The following is a 15,038-nucleotide window of genomic DNA, read 5'->3' on the forward strand; positions in this document are numbered from 1 at the left end:
TACATTTCTATTTTTCATTACTGTAAATATGTTCATAATTTATTTTGTATTCTTGGAAATAATTTCTGTATATGTATAAGTGTGTGTGTGTGTGTGTGTGTGTGTGTGTGTGTGTGTGTGTGTGTGTGTATATATATATATATATATATATATATATACATATATATATATATATATATATATATATATAAAATAAAGGACCCCTACTTTTTTGACAGTTGCTATGGGACCTTTTACATCCACCTACGCTACCAGTAAACCAAGCAGATAAGACCTCAGTTTAACATTTCATCTGAAGGACCATACACTCAGAAGTGCAACACCACCTCATGTTGCACTGCAGTGTCAATCAATCTACCTGTTGTAGGAATAGAAACCACAGCCTTCTGCACCAAAGGGGAGTGTGCCACCTGTTGCATCACTAATACGGCATGTGTTACATTTGTATGTACTAGTTGTTGTCTTTGCTGAAATGCTATTATAAACCTCAAATCTTCTTCTTTCGGCTGCTCCTGTCAGGAGTCGCCACAGCAGATCAACTGATTCCATTTCTTCCTGTCCTCTGCATCTTGCTCTGTCACACCAACCACCTGCATGTCCTCTCTCACCACATCCATAAACCTTATCTTAGGCCTTCCTCTTTTCCTGTTACCTGGCAGCTTCATCCTTAGCATCTTTTTCCCAATATACTCTGCATCCCTCCTCAGCACATGTCCAAACCAACATAATCTTGCCTCTCTGGCTTTGTCTCCAAACCTTCCAACCTGGGCTGACCCTCTAATATACTTATTCCTAATCCTGTCCATCCTCGTCACACCCAGTGCAAATCTTAACATCTTCAGCTCTGTCATGTCAAGCTCTGACTCCTGCCTTTTTGTCAATGCCACTGTCTCCAACCCATATAACATAGCTGGTCTCACTACCCTCTTGTAGACCTTCCCTTTCACTCTTACTGGTACTCGTATGTCACAAATCACTCCTGACACTCTTCTCCACCCACTCCATCCTGCCTAAACTCTCTTCTTTACCTCTCTTCCACACTAATCATTACTCTGAACTGTTGATCCCAAGTATTTAAACTCATCCACCTTCGCCACCTCTAACTCCCTGCATCCTCACCATTCCTCTATCTTCCCTCTCATTCACACACATATATTCTTAGTCCTGCTGACCTTCATTCCTCTTCTCTCTAGAGCATATCTCCACCTCTCCAGGGTCTCCTCCACCTGTTCCCTACTCTCACTACAGATCACAATGTGATCTGCAAACATCATAGTCCATGGGGCCTCCTGTCAGAGCTAGTCTGTCAACCTGTCCATCACCATTATAAATAAGAAAGGGCTCAGAGCTGAACCTTGATGTAATCCCACCTCCACCTTAAACGCATCCATCACTCCCACCGCAGACCTCACCGCTGTCACTCTACCCTCGTACATATCCTGTACCACTCTTACATACTTCTCTGACACTCCCAACTTCCTCATATAATACCACAACTCCTCTCTAGGCACCCTGTCATATGCTTTCTCTAAATCCACAAAGACACAATGCAACTCCTTCTAACATTCTCTGTACTTCTCCATCAACACTCTCAAAGCAAACATCGCATCTGTAGTGCTCTTTCCTGGCATGAAACCATACTGCTGATCACCAATCATCACGTCCCTTCTTAACCTAGCGTCCACTACTCTTTCCCATAACTTCATGCTGTGACTGATCAATTTAATCCCTCTGTAGTTACTGCAGCTCTGCACATCACCCTTATTCTTAAAAATCACTACCAAAACACTTTTTCTCCATTCCTCAGGCATCCTCTCACTTTCCAAGATTCCATTAAATAATCTAATTAAAAACTCCACTGCCATTTCACCTAAACACCTCCATGCTTCCACAGGTATGTCATCTGGACCAACAGCCTTTCTATTCTTCATCCTCTTCATAGCTATCCTTAATTCCTCCTTGCTGATCTACTGCACTTCATGATTCACTATCCGCACATCATCCAACCTTCTCTCCCTCTCATTCTCTTAATTCAACAGCCCCTCAAAGTACTCTTTCCATCTGCTCAACATACTCTCCTCGCTTATCCTTTATCACCCTTTCCTCCTGCACATCTTTACTAGCTTGGTCCCTCTGTCTAGCCAATCTGTACAGGTCCTTTTCTCCCTCCTTAGTGTCCAACCATTTATACAACTCATCATACGCCCTATCCTTAGCCTTCGCCACCTCTCTCTTTGCCACGCACCTCATCTCCTAATACTCTTGTCTACTTTCTTCATCTCTCTGACAAACCTACTTCTTCTTCACCAACCTCTTTCCTCTGTATACTCTCCTGTACTTCTTCATTCCACCATCAGGTCTCCTTGTCCTCCTTCCTCTTTCCAGATGTCACACCAAGCACCTTTCTAGCCATCTCTCTTACTAGCTCTGTTCGGTAACTCTTCACTGCCACCCAGTGCCTGTCTTAGCTCTTCCCTGAACATCACCTCACAATTACCATTTTTCAATTTCCACCATTTCATCCTTGGTGCTGCCCTCACACTCATCCTCCTCTTCTTGATCACCAATGCCATCCTATAAACCACCATCCTATGCTGCCTAAATAACGGTTTAAAATGGTTTCTTTTATTAATAAATTTGGGTGTTGAACTAACTCTAGAAAAGACTTTGGAGGTGCCAGCCACAATCCAATTATCCACTATGCAAATGGCAAATTTTATTGAGTGCTCATGCTAGGGATTAAATTCTAGGGTGAGTTTTAAGTGTTTCTTAAAACAATTTGAAAATAATTATTCAATGGCATGTGACTAAGTCACATTATTTTGAGAGAGTATTTACAGAAGTAATTCAGTATGGAAAATTGATTTGATAAAATCTGGGTTCTTAGAGACTTGTAAAGATGAAAGCGCTTATCTGTTTTGTGTCTCTATATTCTAATAAATGAATGCCATTCTTTACTAAGAGGAATGTCTGCTTTTTCACTTTGCTATATTTTTTCACTTTGTTTTGAATATTTTAAAAATGTTGCTCTGGAATATCTCCTAATCACTACCACTATTGCAATACAATACACCAAAGCATGTAGAGTCTGATTATTTGATGCAATATCAAAAGATCTTTTAGCCATACGGACTTGGATATCTTCTAAATGCTAGAAATATTGCATAGCACATTCTCTTATTTCATCTGTCATATTTGTCATTGTATTTAAATACCATAGATTTTTTTTTATTCCTTGATGATGTGATAGGTTTATTGTTTCTGGGGGGATACCATATAGGAAAGACAATTCAAAGTCTTAAAAGTAAAAGCAGTAAAGGGTCTACCATTTTTCACATCTAAGCAGTAATCTTACCTCCCCTTTCAAGTGTGCAACAAACCAACGAAACGAGGAGCCACCAAGCTAAAGAACGCCAATACAAGTCTTATCACAAAACGGCAATTTAATAGCCAAAAAAACGAATGTAAACAACAAATGTGAAGCGCTTTTCATTTAACTCCTGTTAAACGTCTTCAGACTGTTACAAAATACTGACATTACTTCCTTTAATACAAAAACTAATTTCAGTTTATACTAGATTAAAAACACCTGCTCACAATCAACTTCCTTAACCAAAGATGAGAATGCATAAGAATATATAAAATCAAAAAACTGAATGCAATAATTACTAGCATGAATGCATAATGTACCTGTTGCATAAAACCATGAATGAACATATATTTAAGGGCCTAGAAAAATAAATATGTTACACAATAATATAAACAATGTAAAAAGTATGTATACATATTATAAAATATTAGAAACTATGTATGTTATAAATATAAAATCTATATTAAAACTAAAAACTTGAATAAATATACTATTATTGGTATTGATGACCTTAAGTGACATTTATACAAAATATCTAGACAACAATTTGATAAATATATTATAAACACTTAATTATTAAGTTTGAATCTAGACAAGAAATATATTTAAAAATATTAAAAGAATACTTTATATATGCAGTATATAAAATGCAATAAAAATATAATAAAAAGAAGCCAAGAAAATAAATAATGCCATACAAAAGGTCCAAAATATTTCAAAGTAAGACATAATAATTTCACTATGTCATATAATTTTATTCCTTTGTAATGCCTTTAATTTTAATATAGGGGTAATTGTGCTCTGCTCATTTATACCAGGCCACATATCAGCTTGTGTATTAATTTGCCATTTTAGTTCTTTTTGTTCTAAATACAAGTCCCAAGGTCTCCTGTCGTCTAGGTCTACATGGTCAATTGCCATGAAGGAGAACTGGTGATATTTGTATTCACTAATATGTTTAGCTAGTGCATTATTAGACTTGTTTTTCTTAATAGCATATTCATGCTCATATATTCTTTGGCTAAACGGTCTTCCTGTTTTCCCTATATAGAATATTGGGCATGAAGTACATGTGGCTAGGTATACTACCACTTTAGATTTGCAGTTGTACTTGTCATACAAGTAATACTTCCTTTTCCTTATATAAAACACTTCCCTTATTTTTATTTTGTGGCACCAATGACAAGCCCCACATTTAGTCATACCTATCGTGCCATTCCTAAATAAACTATTCCTGTATTTTAAAATAACCTTAAAACTTCTACCTTTTCTATAAACACCTTTACGTTTTTCACTAATGTGGTTCCTACAGTAGGAATCTTTCATAACAATATTCCAATTGTCCATAATAATATCTCTAATCATATTGTGTTCTTGAGAGAATGTTAGGACAAGTGCTTTAGAAAACTTAGTTTCTTTTGCTATGTCCCTACTATTATCATTGTTAGAACCACTATTAATGATATTAGATGGGGTACTACCATTACATACCACCCTTGATCCACTAAGAATAGGTTTAAAATGTCCATTCTGTCTTTTAATGGTGACTTCTTGTATAAGAGTTTCAACTAACATTTCTGGATAACCTCTATTGAGAAACATGTCATGTAAAAAAGCACATTCTTCTAGAAATTGATCAAAGTCAGTGACCATCCGGGCTGCTCTTACTAATTGACCTTTAATAATGGACTTTTTCTGATGCTCTGGATGGCAACTGCTATAGTGTAGCAAACAATCTGAATAAGATTCCTTCCTGTAAATCACAGCTGTATACATTTTATTGACCTTGTTTTTCATAAGATGAACATCTACACAATTCATACATTTGACATTGATGTCCCATGTGAATTTTAAAAAATCAGTAGTTGTATTAATATATGTTAGAAACTCATTCAAACTATCTTCTGTGCCCCTCCAGATGATACTAATACCATCTTGAAATCTATATGATATGATTTAATAAACAGTTTATATTCACTATTAAATACATAGTTATTCTCCCAAAAAGCCATAACTAAATTAGCATAGGTCTACCATTTTTCACATCTATGCAGTAATCTTACATCCCCCCTTTCAAGTGTACCAAAAGACAGCAGTGGCTGGTAACTTCAAAGAAAGGGATGGAACTGCAGGCAGCAACTGAATGTGTTGGGCTAACTAGAATGAGATGACGGTGTATTATTTCAGGTTAATGATCATTGCCAATGATCAATCATCATCTGGATTAGTAACCTTCATTCACAGGCTGCCTCATACTCATTCATTTTAACTATTTTATTATATACAACTCAAATGTCTGACTGCAAACAAAGCCAGCCTTAGGTGAAATAGAGACTTAGAAAATGTACTCCATGGCACGTATGTACACCCCCTCACTGCACACTGCTTGCCATTGCCCACTCCATACCTCACATTTAATCCCAATCTGGCTTCTCCATATCATTTAGATAGATTACCCTCTTTCTTGTTTTTTTAACTGCAGAGGAAACAAATTAAGCCAGGAGTCTGAGGTTCACTACACTCTCAGAAGCCTTTGAGGAACTGGATTGCCTTGAGGCACATTTTACAGATTTTTTCCCCACAACTCATTCTTGTTTTTCACTCAGGTCATCACTGAATGAATCACGAAAAAAAAATCAGTCTTTTTTTTTTTTCTTTCTTGGAAAAAAGTATGTGTCTAAAGCAATATTCAAAGCTGACAAAACAGTAATTCAAAATAAACTGAGGAGAAGATAAACACTTGTAAGGATTCACAAACCATATATGGAAATTAAGTCTATCTCCCTACCACCTAAAATAAAATGGCTACTTTATGTGCACCCCTACTGTGTTAGATTGGGATTAAAGTGACAGAGCAAATATCCATAGACATATTTCAAGTTGCTGCTGTCTTGCTCTCATGCATAAACACAACATGCCTTCTCATTGCTATTCCAAAAATACAACTGCCTTCTGTGTGTATCCCTCTGATGTTACATGGTGACAAAAGTGAAAGAACAAATGGCAAAAATATGTTCCAAATTACTCGTCATTCATATATACACACAGAATGCCTCATTATCTCTACTCATAAAGACACCTATATGCAATTCTGATATTTGATTGTGAGGAAAGTGAACAATAATGTATTCCAATTTATTACTCCTAGGCAGTACACTGCCCTTAGACAAACTATAGTAACGTTTTTGTGCAGAACTCTGAAGTCTGACTGTGAGGAAAAGTTAAAGAGATGATAATGATACTGTCATCATCCTCATGCCACCTACAGTGTCTTTAAATGCACACATCTGAGCAGTTTTTGACTAGGTGGGAAGTAAAGCAAAGAATAAGAACGGGGTTACCTGCCTTTGTGTCAAAAAATTTTATACAGGGGTCTGGGCACCTCATGGCCCACAGAAGTACTGAAGGTCTAGATGTTCTGTGATACACGTTATGCCTTATTTTTTAAAGATAAAAAAAATGAACAGTTAAGGAATTTTTTAACTGCTATCTATATTGGCTATGTATCTGCCCCCAACATCATGCAAGCTGACAGATAAAAACTGGTAATATTTTTCCAGAAATGCACATTCATACATACTGGCACTTTTCCTGACAAGATACACATATGTGCCAAAAAAACACAAACTCATACCGCACACTTACCTACAATCTAATTAGAACACCAAAAATTCACATATGGACAGCACAGGGGTGCAGCACTTAATGTTGTCACCTCACAGCAAGAGGTTCTCCAGTTTGATTCTCAGCTTGCAGTGCCTTCTGTCTTCATGTCTTCCCTGCATTCGCGTGGGTTTCCTCCCACATTCCAAAGACATGCGGCTGGAGCATTTCTCCTCGGGCCTCTTCTAAAAATAGGCTCTGTCCTAGACAGACTTTCCTAGTCAACAAAGGTAAAATAAATAAATATTTGGGGTATTTGAGGAAACCAGAGCACCTGGATAAAACCCACATAAAGACAGGGAGGACATGCAGTGTCCACACAGAAGAAATAATAACCAAAAATTAAATCAGAGAACCAAGCACTGAGAGACGGTAATGCTATTCACTGTGCAGACTGTCAACAATCAGTTGCTATAATACACATATCCTTTTCAGACTGTCACGGATAGCCACGTATGGTATACAATGCTGATGTTTGGCAGTGATGGAAAGTGAAAAACATTATGATCAATGTGTTACTTTTAGGTATACTGTAACACCCTAACATACTCCCTTTTATCTAACACAACCCCCAGTCTTCAATTACAGCCTAACTATACACACAACATACGACTACATTAAAAAAAATGGCCACAGTAAAGTATTCCAGTGTGTTTCACACAAATGTGCATTACCCCTTGAAAGACAGATTAATGACTGTTAAACCTGAGCAAATGACATAAGAGTCAGTCACTTTCATCCACAGACATCCCACCTACCCAGCTATTATAAACAATGTTTTAATTGTATACACCCAAGATATATATTTGTAATAGAAATACATTTGTTCACAGTAATTTATTTAATCTCCCTACACACAGGAAAGTGTGCCCACCAATTGCAGCCACATTATTGCCTTTCTACATCTCAGATATCCAACTGTGATCAAACAAATGAATAAATAGATAATGACCACAGTAATGTAGTTCAGCTCAGTGCTGTAAGGCACATACAGTGAAACCACTGCAGCCCTCGCTGCATACATGCATGTACACGTCCACCAGTTACTGTGTACTTCTTAGATGTCAGACTGTGATCACAAGAATAAATATACAAAAGTGGTACTACTGTATTTCAAGTCATTCTAACAGACCTATACACAGCATCCAATCTCAACCCCCACACATACACATAAGCACACAAACACACACTTAAACAGAAACACATACTGTCCTACAGACTGACTGCAACATGCGAATACTACTAAAGAAATAAAAAAAAATATCTTGCACTCAGCCCCATTTGCAAGTCATTTCACATTTTTTTTTCATATCTGACTCAGGCTGCTTCATAGATCAGTCAACCTGATATAGCCTGAGCCAATCAGAAAGATTACTCTCTGCCTCAACTAGCAGCCCAAGCAACCCCCATAGAAGGCAATTCCTTCACCCTCAAAAAGGCAAGGAGACCGGAATGTTACCAAATGAATTAAGGAAAAAGTGTGTGTGTATGTAGTATAATTATATATATTTGTTTTCTGTAGCGAAAATGCATTTTCGATAAAATGCACTTCCGCTAAAGTGGGTCTGCGAAAGTATGGCTCAATGAACTGTACTTTCGATGCAACAGCTAGGACCCATATATATATATATATATATATATATATATATATATATATATATAAATAACATTTACATTTTGGAGGCTATAGCTCAGCAGTTCAGAGCTGCCCCTGCCAAAAGGCAGCGGTGTCCTGCTTTAGACATTCTATGTGAAGCTAAGCTTTCAGGGTTAAACTTTCACTTATAATAAAAATGTGTCTGGTATTTATGAATGTATGACCATCCAGCGAAGTCAAGCCATTGATAGGCAACTGATTGAACACAACTTGTTGATCAGCAGCCTACAGAAAAAAAAAAAAAAAAAAAGAACAAAGTTTCTTGCAGGGGGCAAGCCCTCTGCTAATTATATAAGTCACCTCTAAGATTGCACCACAGTGGGGAAAGGACAAATTCCAAGTAGCAAAAAGGACCAGCACTAAGGTAAACCTTCCCTGAGACAATCAAAAATCCAAATAGAAGTAAAACTCCAGTGAAAGGAAACACCTGACATGTAGAAATAAAATCCAAACAGACCTTAATAAATCCAAATCACAAGGTCAGAAAGCTTTCAGACTTGCATTCTTCTTCAGTGGGTAAAGAAAGAGATTTTTCAGCCTCATTTAAATAGAAGTATAAAATCACATGACACAGCTTATTAAACTAGAAATTTCTTCTTAAAAGTGTATCAGAACAGCATGAACAGTTATGGCATGGAAACATCCCTACTCTATTAAGTGGTCTATTCTCTTTCAACTGTAAGTCTTTATAACACAGTCATTTCTTCAAGCTATTACAGTTTCTATAGGAAAATAATTAGGTAATTAGAGCAAATTCCCCACTCCTCACAGTACCATGATCTTGTATAGCTATATGCCCACACATTCAATCTGTTGTACCAGTATTTTCTGCATTTCAAAGTTGCCATTCGACAACATGTCAGTAACCCATATTTACATGCATCTTCAATCTTTTGTGGTAAAACTGATGTCTAGATGATGACTAATGCCTTTTATTAAGCCTGCACAGGCCTTACTTGGAAGAAGAATCCTACTCTTATAATCTGCTAACTTCACCATTCTCTTATGGGTATGCTCTATGTCTCCAATAATGTTAACGATTTTTTTAACTGTATATCATGCTCAGAGCCTGCCTCTTGACAGTAGTGCCTCTACAATGGTTCTCACCCTCTAAAGACAAAAGACCGTGACAGTTTATGTTTTAGCTTTTTTCCTCTGGCAGACAATATTTATGGTTTATCTTATTCCTTTAGTAGCAAACACATAGCTAGATCTGGCCCCCTGGGTAGTTCCCCCTACTATCACACTGTCAACAAGTACCTTGCTACATTTACTAGCAGACATTCACCTAACTGTAAGCACAGATGCATCTTAGCAGTCATTCATGAAGATGCAATATCCTTGAGACTTTACATATAAATGCTGGTACTGCATTCAAACCCCTTCAGAGTCCGATGGTCATGCCCGCTTACAGCTTGCATCCAAGGCAGCCACCTTCCTTCACCCTGTCTTTGTTATGGCTTGGCCCTTGGCTTTTGCAGATACCAATGAAGAGCCACATATTCCAAACATAAAAGCTGATCTGTACTAGTCCTACAATACTGTCCAGTGTAGATAAATAAAAGCTACATTGTGCAACTCTTTCACTAGAATATTATTATCAAAGTAAGGCATCTACAGTGTTGACTGACTGGCACTAAGCAAAATCATGCTTGAAGGCTGTACTGCAATACTGCCTGTATTGTAGGCTCATCCAAGGCCATGCAACACAGATCCAATAACTCTTTCTTCTCCAGTACTACACAGGATATTAAAGATGTAGGTACTGATGCAGGTCTCTGCTGCTTTATATTAAGTCTGAGGCACCAGCATTGGTGGAGGATCTTTCATTACCTTAGAAAGCAGCTTTAACTTCCTTTTTTTCTTGAAACCAGCAGAAATAAAGGTACCCTCTCTCCTATGAATCTCATTTCTTTGGCTGATGAATAGTCTTAGGGTAATCTAGTGACTGGCTTGTGATCCATATTTTTGAAAGCTGTCAAAGTGGAATAACCTTTGACAGCACATCTGTGGAACAAATATATCAAGGTCTGACTGCAACCAAAACAGCCAGTGTTTGATCAGCAGCCTGGGTGTTAAAGGAGCTAACAAGGGGAGGGTAAGTGCTAGCAGCAGATGCTGTCTTGCTTATAAGGGGAGTGGTGATATGAGGTGGTCTTATCTCTGCAATACTGGTGTCTGGTATGAGCAGGAACATGGTATGCAGCCTGGTGATTGGGAATAAGTGACTGGCTTTGCCAAGCTGGAAACACTAACCTCTTTGGCAGAAGCACACACATACACTGAAAAGTACTACAAGTTGCTACAGTGATGCAGTTGCATATGTCAGCCACTATTTAAGAGGCTGGAACTTCATTCACAACATGCTCCTTAGCACTGCAGCCTGAATGAAAGGACCCTGAGGTTAAGCAATTAACATATAGTTCCATGGCCTGGGGCTCAGGTTCTACTTGTAGCTCGTTCTGAAACACTTGGAAGGCCCTAGTTTGGTCAAACCCTCAGACCACCAAAAGAAGGATGCTCCCACCCCATTAATGTGGAAGTATGAGGTAGAAAGGAGCATAAACTACCCTCATACCTGGCCAGATAACATCTCCTGGAGGTGGGCCTTCACCGAATACAGATGAAGGAACCGTGCTGGATAAGGAGTGAACATGCTCAAGAGTGATTAAAGGGGAATGGTGGTCAACAGACAAGAAAGTAAAAGTCACAAATATTTGAAACACCCTTTGTCTGAAGCAGTAGTAGAGACCATGGCCTTCATTCGTCACTTCTGACACACATATCAAGATAAAAAAAAAAGCCTAGCTAGGAGCTGTCATCAATTCCCCTAGTGACGTGAACATCCTCCAAGAGGGTCTCACCCAAACAAATGACTGGTGCTGGAAACATGGCCTCAAGCTGATTACAAAAACATGCAACATCATCCCCTTTGGGGAGACTGACATCCCCACAAATTATTACATTAATAACAATGTCCTAAGCATGCAGTCAGTCATGAGGGATTTGGGTACCCACATTGATAGCAACCTGACTTTTGACCACCGGTGTTGCTTCCATTGTACGGAAAGCTTTCTATATGGCCCACCTCATAAGTAAGGGTATCTCATCCAGGGACAAAGAGGTCATAACACCCCTATACTCTAACTGTACAAGGCCCATTATTGTGTACAATGTCCCATGTGGCGTGTACCTTGCAAATCACATGCAGCAACTGGAGAGACCAGAGAGGTTCCTCACCAGGAGAATCCAGCGCCTCAAAAATCTACCATACACAGATAGGCTAAAAGCCCTATCCCTCTATTCTGTTTCATACAGACTTCTCACAGGTGACCTCTGTCTGGCATACAAGGCGATCTCAGACCCTGCCTTGATGGGACTGTTGCATATCTGCAAGTCAAGCTCCACTCAAGTAACCTGCACACGTGGCCTCAATCTGGTCTGTGACATCAATAGGACTTGTTGGTGGGACAGATTTGTGTCCCAGATACTCCCCATCTATGGAATAAATTCCCACTTAACGTCAAGCAGAGTACCTCTTTACCCCTTTTTAAGCGCAACCTGGATAACTGGATGGGAAATAGAAAACACATCCCTGGGATTCTACCCATGTCCCTGTTGGATGGGGGCATCGGGTCCTGATTTGTCTATGCATGGGCTAACTCTTGGCTAGGCTTATAAGGGCCTCAGGGCCAATAGCCTAGTAACTTCCTATGATCCTTTGATCCTATGAAGTTAAAGAAAGTAACAAGGAAAAAGAAAAAGAGGAAACAGGTGAGGAAAAAGCCGATTGGCGCACAGTAAGAAATAAAAGGAATTTGATAGGGAAAAAAAAGAGTTAAAGAAAGGAAAAGAACATTCAAAAATATAATGCTTAGAGAAAATAATAAAAGAAAGGGGTAAACATTTTATTATACTAACTGTTATTAAAAGCTGAAAATATTAGCTTTAAATGTGAAGACTAGGAATATTACAATGGTGTGCTGCAGTAGATGCACATATTATTGTTTTAGAAGATATCAGATTATTAACAGAAGAAGAAAGAACATAAACTGAAAAACTTTGGGATGGTGCAGTAGTTTGGAAAAGGGGGGAAGAAATGTGCTTGGCTATCTGTATATTATGTCAAGAAAGCATTAAAATATTAGATGTAACCATAATGGAGCTAGGACAAATTATGGTAATAGACTTGAGATGGAAAATATATGTATAGAATTATAGCTTTATATGCATATGTAAGAAAAAGAGAGAGAAAGAATGTTTAACATATCCTTGAATATGTTTATGTAACTATGGACATTAAGGTTTTCGGTGATTTTAATTGTAACTTAAGAAAACAGAAGAGCAAATGTGATGTTAAAATGGTTAAAGAAATTGAGAAGTGGAAAGTTAAGTGTAAGAGAGAATAATCACTGGACCTACAAAAAGAATGAGAGGAGGACAGAAATTGATTATTTTTAATATCTGACAGTTTAAAAGTTATAAAAAAGGGAATTAAGTATGCTGGATTTTCAGATCATGGGGCTATATGGGTTAAAGTACAGGAAATGAAGATGATATAAGAATAGGAAAAGGAATAAAGAGAATTAATGAAAGGAATTTGACTAAGAAGAGAAAAAAGAACTTAAGGAATTATGGAAAAATCATATAAATATGCAATAATTTTATGAGAACTGGACTCTTTGGTGACTTCATTTAAAGAGAAATATTAAAAAGTGTTTTTAAAATGTATAAGGAAGAAAAGAAGAAAAGAAAAAGAGAGAAGGTAAGTCAAGAAACATGTAGAGACAGAGAAGAAAAAATACTTTTAAGAAAAAGAGAAATATATAAAATGAATCAAATTAAAATTAGCAACTTGTTATATAAACAAAATATTGTTTACAAGGAAAGAAGGAAGAGGTAGCACCATATTTGAGTAAAATGAGAAAATAAGGAAAAATAATAAGAGAATTAAAAAAATAAGGAAGGCAGGCAAATAAGACAGCAAGAAGGAATATACGAAATAATTAAAGAATATATATTGGAATTATTTGTTAAAAGAAAGAAAACATAGAACAAATTTATAAAGGTGAAAAATTAAATAATAAAGATAATGAGTATTTAGAACAAAAAACTATGAAATAATTGAGTGAAATTCTAAAAGATATAAGCATGAGTTCTGCAACAGCATTGGATGGAACTGAACATGGTGAGGGGGTGGAGCCTGAATTGCTAACTGAAAGCAACAGTATTTTAGAGACAGGAAAAAATATTATTTTTCTTCAAAGTATAAAATCTTACAGATAAAGGACTAATTTACATAATTAGAAACTTTGGTGAAGTTTTACAAATAATTTCCTGTCAAAAAGCTTGGAGATATATTCACTTGCTAAAATGAGCAACACAAGGAATTCTCACCAGGATGCTACCTTAAAGAAGGAACTACAACATATGACATCTACCCTGCAGGAGTTGTCTTATGAAATGGATGATTTTAAAGAGACCCTAGAAAATCTTAAAACAAGCAGTCAAAAACAGGCCGACACCCTCAAGGATATGCTGCAACAACACCAGACAAGGATAACAGGAATTGAGGTTTCTTTAAATGAATTAGAAAGCAGACTTAATGAAGAGGAAACACAGAAAGAACTGATTCTTAAACAAGACACTTGGTTAATAAAGTAGATGACTTGGAAAATAGGGAGAGGAGAAATAACATCAGAATTTTCGGATTACCTGAAACACCGAAGGTGAGGGTATTATTTCCTTTTTATCAAGCTGGATCCCTGACTTTTTAAATTTAAAAGAAGAACTTTCCTTTGGCATTGAAAAGGCACACAGAGCTCTTGGGAAACCTGCCACTAACTCAAACTCTCCTCCTAGGTCAATAATTATCAAACTTCTTTCATACTTGGACAAGGAACTGATTTTTAAGATCTGCTTGGAGGAAGGCACCTCTAAAATATAAACAGAGCCTGATAAGATTTGATAACGACTATTCATCCAGAATAATGGAACAAAGGAAAAAAAGTGTGGCCACTGATAAAGTTTCTGAAACAAAGTAACATCAAGGCACAACTTGCATATTCAGCTAAGATAATACTGTATGCCAACAAGATGAGGACTTTTATTGACTTAGAGGAAGCCTCTTCATTTATTAAAACTAATAATGTGATTACTTTACCAGAAGATATGGACTGGATGTCACCTTCTCTCGAGAACAAAAGAAACAAATGTCTGGACAAATGTCAAAAAGAAGAAGCAAAAGACTGATACTGTTACAGCCAAATCTCCCAAAGCATCTACTACGATATGAACTGTTTTAACATTATTTTAAAGGACCAATTTTACTGCTTGGAATTTTAAAAC

The 15,038-nt window shown here is 37.2% G+C and overlaps 1 protein-coding gene across 1 annotated transcript in view; it reads right to left on the minus strand.

Annotated features, from left to right (window-relative positions):
- Positions 1 to 15,038, minus strand: part of HOGA1 (4-hydroxy-2-oxoglutarate aldolase 1) — a 531,655-nt gene that overhangs the window by 360,567 nt on the left and 156,050 nt on the right. The gene's annotated exons all lie outside the window — the stretch shown is intronic.

This window comes from Protopterus annectens, chromosome 14.part0 (genome assembly GCF_019279795.1).
Source record: "Protopterus annectens isolate FY-2018-M chromosome 14.part0, PAN1.0, whole genome shotgun sequence".
NCBI lineage: Eukaryota > Metazoa > Chordata > Ceratodontiformes > Protopteridae > Protopterus > Protopterus annectens.